The sequence below is a fragment of the Panthera onca genome, chromosome A2 (genome assembly GCF_046562875.1).
Source record: "Panthera onca isolate mPanOnc1 chromosome A2, mPanOnc1 haplotype 2, whole genome shotgun sequence".
NCBI lineage: Eukaryota > Metazoa > Chordata > Mammalia > Carnivora > Felidae > Panthera > Panthera onca.
In genome coordinates, this window is record NC_138340.1 from 96,987,845 (window position 1) to 96,994,662 (window position 6,818).

At 37.9% G+C, this 6,818-nt stretch overlaps 1 pseudogene; it reads left to right on the top strand.

The window, feature by feature from the left end:
• Nucleotides 1-1,287: 1,287 nt before the first annotated feature.
• On the top strand, nucleotides 1,288-1,728 carry LOC132676558 (NADH dehydrogenase [ubiquinone] 1 subunit C2 pseudogene; annotated as a pseudogene).
• Nucleotides 1,729-6,818: the final 5,090 nt, after the last annotated feature.

Sequence of the window (6,818 nt, forward strand, 5' to 3'; positions counted from 1 at the left end):
TTCTCACAGCCAAATCTACCAACTGACGGGTACCTCCCTCATTCCTTTCCACCCAACCCAGTGGAGGAATTATTTTTCCCTTTTCCTAAGCCAAATTTCCTGGTATGCTCAGAATGTCCTTCCTTCCCTCTTTTTCACTCTCCTGGTGATCTTATATTGCTTATGTATATTTAGAACCTCCCTCTGTACTAGATACTTTTCATCCTTCTTTAAATCTTTGGACCTCATATTCTTCTCTGGTGTGTTTTTGTCTTGCTCACTTCATAGTCACAGTTTTCTTGGCATTCCTACACCTTCATCCCCTATTCATCGAGTCAGTCCAAGAAGACTGCTGGACACACCTAGACACACCTGTAGTACATCCTCCATGTCACAGGATATAATGGACACTCCTTCTGGCCTCTCAGCAGCCTTAGACAGAACTAAACACTCAGTCTACATTAAAAAACTAGATTCTCTTCACTCTATGCCACTCCTACAGCTTTGTTTCTACCTCTGTGTCTAGTTTTTTTTTTTCTTATTAAACTTTTATCTATAGGAGTCCTGATAGTTTCACCTCAGTCCTTTTCTTCTCTCTTTGTTTGTTCTTTCTTATTGGTATTTACCACTTTGGTGACTTCAGTTCCATCTAGATAGTGATTATTCTCAACTTTATGTCTTCAGCTCAAATGTATCTATTCTAAAGTTATTCTAAATCTCCACCCATATGATCCATATGGGTCCTTCAAAAATACCATGTCCCAAACTAAAGTTTTGATTCCTCCTAGACCTCCCATGCTCCTTATAACTCAAAAAGGCACCCACAACGAACCATACAGGAGTCAATGAATCATCCTTGATGTTTTCTGTATATCATCTTCCATATATAATCACACGTTATATATTATGAATCCCACCTCCATAGTGTCTCCTAAAAGCTTCCACTTCTCTTTATTACTTTTCTTCTACCTTAATCCAAGCTATTATCATCTTTTGCCTGGAACAATGCATTTTCTTCCCATGACAGTCTTGTTTTCACTCTCATCACCTCTGGTCCATCCTCTAGAGCAGGACCTCCTGCTATCTGGTATAGGACCTTCTATGAATGGTGAATGGTGAAAGTGAATGGTGCCTCCCTGAGTTGCATGCATCATGGCTCTGATCTGAAGTAATCTTCTGAAAATAGACATCAGCTTCAGCTCAGTTCTTGGATAAGAAAGCTAGCGGCATGGGCCCGGGCAGTGGTCCTGGTGGGTTTCTTAGCAGTTGGTGGTCTGAGGCCAGGACTCAAGTAGCAGTGGCATTACTATGATGAGCAGGCGGCCAGGGAAAGTGCCCTTATAGTTTCTGCCGCATGAGGCCTAGAGTCTTCCCCAGCCCAAGCTGACCGACCTGTGGCTTGTCCACTTCTGCTTCTTGGGTGACTGCTTTGGCCTGATTGATAATGCGATCTGGCAGAGGCTGGTGGTGTTGGCCGGTTTGCATTGCCAGCTTCTATATGTTACTTCCTTTGTTTTTATTGGATATGATCTTTTAAAACATCAAGACTACAAATATGCTGTGAAGGACCATGGTATGTTTACATATGTAAAATCACATCCTGAGGATTTTCCTGAAAAAAATAAGAAAACTTATGGTGAATTTCTTGAAGAATTCCATCAGTGCATTGAAGTCTTTAAAATGCATACTTTGGTTTCACTGATGCCAGTGGTTTCTGAATTTTGTGGAACATGTTTCCATGATATTTGAAGTTTATGTTAATCTGTCTGTTAACACCTTGTGATTGAAATGGTTCATCATGAAAAAAATTACATAAAAATCAACCATGATTCTCTCCACTTAATTTTTTCAGCGGCGTTCACCTTCTTTTAAATTTTAAAATACTAAACTTGCCTGTAAATTGCTTTATGATCTGACCCTGCCCTCCCTCCTTACTGTGCTCTGCCATACAGAGTTTTTTTCATGCTTTGAATGTCTTGAATTCCCCTTATTTCCAGCCAGAGCCTTTTCAGATGCCATTCTTTCTTGCTGGGAATATCTTTCTCTGACTAGTCACCTGGATAAAATCTATTTAGTTTTCATGTCTTTGCTTAAAGATCATTTCTTTGTGGAAGCATTCCCTGACATGTCATATCAGTTGAGGTATACTCATTAGAAACTCCCATAGACACTGTTTTTCCTTCTAACCTTTATTGCAGTTGTAAGCTTCAGAGGACAGAGACTGTCTGCTTCATTTATCTATACATCTTCAGTGGAAAACAATAGACACTCAAAAAATATTTGTTTAAATGAATGAAATATTTGGACTCTCAATGAAAACCGCAACTAAATTATTTATATAAGGAATTTACTTTCTGTCATGAATTGTACTGGCTGCTTACATAGTCAAAAGTAATCATTTAATTGCAAAACTGTATTTTATCCTATGTCCTGTTAGCAAATAGACTTATCTAAAGATGATTCTAAGTGGCATTTCAAACATACTCATATTAGTTTCAGAAAATGTGGTTGGACCGACTTATTGTATGTCTTAGGTCTTTGTTAAGTGACAGTGTGATGTAAAAGAATGTTTTTAAGGAGATCTCCATAAAAGATTTGCAACTAATCAAGCAGGCAGTTTTGAAATTATATCTTTATTTTCAGCAAGTTGCATGGCTTTAAAAATAACATCATCTAGACTATACACCAGTGCAATTTGATATCCTCGTAGTTGGAATTACTGAGTCTTTACCAACTGTGAAAGCAAGTAAGACAGTGAGTAATAGGCAAGCAATAAATATGTCAGAGGATCTTATTGAACACAGCCTTGGGATTCTGTTTTGCTGGAGGCACAGGAATTTTAGAAGCAGTGAAATGTTTTTGATTTAAGTAATTGTTCTATTGGATTTATCTCATTTATCTCAAATGTGAAAATGCCAGTGTATAACTTCTCCAAAGAAGTTGCTTGAAGTTAAAAAACAAAACAAAACAAAACCATATCATATGATAGACTATAAATCAGGAAAACTGAATTTTTATCCCAGATCTGACAATTACAGTGATGATAACGTAGAGTAGCTTAATATCTCAAAGCTTTTGTTTTCTAACACATGAAATAGACATATAAATGTAAACCTCACTTAATATACAGTGTTGTTATTTCAACTAAATAAAAAACAAAAATTACTTGGCACGGTGGATGATGCTCTTTTCAACCTGACTGAAACAGCCTTCTTGCATGTCATCTAGTTAGCCTTCTTACTCATCTCCCTTCTTCCCTGACTGCCCCCTGCACTCACACACACACACACACACACACACACACACACACATCAATCAGTTCTACACATGTAACACCAAATTAATCACTGTTTCCTACGTTCTGAACCCTTTAATACTTATGGAGAAAAGGAGAATAATATTTTTGAAATGGTGCGTGTGCTTTTGTTATTTTCTTCTTACTAGTTTTCAAGAGGCATTATTTGTCGTAAATGTGGCTAGGACTGTTACGATGTCAAGAAGATAAAGAGAAGCATTTTTATTGAGCCTTTGATATTCAAACTAGAATTTTGGAAGTCCCTGGTAAGACAATGGTTCCGAAAGGCAGACTTTGGGATGAAAACATTCTTAAGAAAATACTTTAGTATTTAGTATTTTAGCCAGTTCTGGAAATTTTGAACATAAAATTTTACTCCACGCCATACAGAGGTCTCAGTTTATGACACAGGAAAAAGGAAGGTAAAAAGGAAGAATTGTCTATGCCTTCTGGCTCTGGGTCTTATAGGAAGGAAAGACAAAGGTAGTCAGATGTGCAACATGTTCTTAAATCACTTCTCTGAGGCTAAATCCCAAGAAAAGAGGATTTTTTTGTTGTTGTTTTAGGTTGAAGAAAAATTCAAATCATTTGGAGACTGCCATGAAGGGTGAGTGCATGCTAACATGATAGGGGCAGTAGCTGTATCATAAAGGTGCAGCTCTGTAGGAGACCAGAAGCAGTGTCCCTGGCTCCCAGTGCCTTGTATACAACAGAGAAAAGACCAATAAGTTTCTACATGCCTCAAAGGGGAGTGAATAACTAATAGCAATAGTGAACATGCACTGACTTTATAAATATACCAGGCACCCTTCTCATTACATTTATTTACTCTTTTTAAAAATGTTTATTTATTTATTTATGAGAGAGAGAGAGAGAGAGAGAGAGAGAGAGAGAGAGCAAGCAGAGGAGGGGCAGGTGGAGAGAGAGGGAAAGAGAGAGAATCCCAAGCAGGCTCTGTGCTGTCAGTGCAGAGCCTGAACCTTGAGATCATGACCTGAGCTGAAATCAAGAATCGGATTTTAACTTATCTGACTGAGCCACCCATGCACCCCTATTTATTTACAACCACACACTTAGGAAGGTACTCTCATTATCCTCACTTAATAAATGAGAAAATTGAGATGCATAGCATTTAAGTAATTTTATCAAAGAGATGTAGTCATTGAGTGTTAGAGCTTCTTTGCAGAAGGGTTCACTAGTGGCTGTTAGCTGGCACCATTTTAGCTGAGGACTTTAGGGTAGACTGCTTGGTTCAGCAATAGAAAACAAGGAAAGTCAAAATTTAAGGAGTATCCAGACTACCATGAGAAAAAAATTATCAAGGAGGACCACTAGATCCTGATAAAGCCAAGAAAACATACCACAGACAGAGCAAACTGAGAGCTTCCCCTGCCTCAGTTGATAGCAGCAATGATGAGAATATGCCCTGCTGTAGAACCAGAATAAAGGTCACCAAAGTGCTTTTCCCCCAGCGGCATTCATTCAGACAGCTTTCCTTATGCTCAGCCACCATCCTGTTAGGGAAGGGAGAAATGGTTCTGAAATGGACTTGAACTTGGAACTCTTGATTATTTATCCATTGGAAACTGTTTTAAATTAAAAAAAAAAAAACTAGATTAGAGAATGCTGATTCTATTAATTGACAATATTTTTTGGCAACTTCTTCACTGTTCAATGATTATGGTTATCAACTTTTTATAGAAAATAAAGAAGCTAGATGGTCTTTGCTTAGCTGTATTATAGTATGGGTGAAATTCTACTCTTCTGCATTTGTGTATCCGTACCTGCTATTATGTCTGCTGTAACACCCTTTTCCTCTACCTGCAAAGTCTAACTCATACCTGAAGCCCTAATTTAAGTGTCATCTTCTTTGTGAAAAACTCCCAGAAACCCAGGAAGTTAGTGACTTTGTCCTTGTGCTTCTAAAGTGCGTAGTTCATACATTTCTATTATATTGTATGGCACTCATTTCTTGGTCTGTCTCTTCTTCTAGACCTTGAATACTTTCATATGGCAGCCCTCAATAACTGTTTATCAAATGAATGAACAACCAAATGGGAATGTTTGTGGTAATGTAATGGAATGTCTGCAACTATAAAAAAATATTTCACATTGAACACAGTGTTAGAGCTCCATGGGGATGAGAAAATAACAGCTGATGTGGGTATAGAATATTTAATTCAAGACCTTTCCATGTGTGAGTTATTTTTACAAGGATAAGATATGAGGGAAAAAATCAGCAATTTCCTCAGCTCTGTTTCCCCAAACTAAAATTAAATGGATAAGACCATCACAAGCCTCCTTTACATTGTATTATTAATTTATTTTCATATATAGTTGCCCTAATTTTGTCAGAACCACCTGAAACATAGATCTTATCTCCTTAGACCCTATAGTTCCATAGCTGAGAGCACTCAGAAAATATTTGTAAAATAAGTAAATGGGTGGATTTTTTGCTTGAGTCTTGATGTTCTTGCCTTAGACAGTCAGTACTCAAATGTTAGAGTTCCTCAGAATCATCAAAAAAGCTTGATAAATGCCATACTCCCAGGATACATGCCCAGGGGTTCTGATTCACCAGCTGTGGGTTTAGAGTGAGGAGTCTGCATTTTAATATGTACCTTAGGTGACTCCAGTTGCAGGTCAGATCCAGACTTTCAGGCTAGCCTAGAGAGTCAGTTTCTTTTTACTCCCTATACTGGCTACATGTCAAGCCATCATCGAATCTATTCCTAGTGTGTATAGAGAGGTAATTTGCCGCTAACATTCACACAGTACCCAGTTCCATATAGGCATTATTCACTGCTTTTAGTGAGGCTTTCACATACTACCTAGTTTAAAATTTGCAGGGCTTCACAACCCTCCACCACCTTCTCTGCTTTATTTTTCTGTAGTTCATTTATCACACATAAGTAGATTATGTAATTTACTTATTTATTTTATTTCTTTTCTGTTTTCCCCCAATACAGTATCAATGCCATGAGAAGAGGGAATTTTTTCTGTTCCCTTTATCCGTGTATCTCCAGTGCCTAGAACTGTGCCAGTTACTTTTAAAGTAGACAAAATAATTCTTGGCTTGAAAAAAATGAATGACCAGTTACTGGAAACTCTACCTGCAGATAGAGAAATCACAGGGAGTGCAGCTGGTTTGTGCTCCATCGATTCTTCCTTTTCAGCTATGTACCCGTTGCTAAATAGAAACAGGAAGCTACCTTTTATTGCCATTTCTTTTAAAATCACTAGTAATACAATTTCTCTGAAAATTGCCTATAACAACTGCAATAGCTAGAGAGAATGCTGTCTCTTTCCAGTCATAATTTCATGAATAGCAGTGCTTCCAGCCAGTTATCTTTCTGCATAACTTTTATTGAAATCTGTTTAGTCTAGATCCCTCCTTCGCTCTGTCAAGTTAAAACTCCCATATCCATGATGCTGCTTTTGAAACAGCCATTTAGCTTATAATAGAGGCCATTGGCTGGCTGTTGACTCCAGGGTAAGGTGGTGCTACTTCACATTCTCATAGAAAGCTGTACCGGGCCAGAGG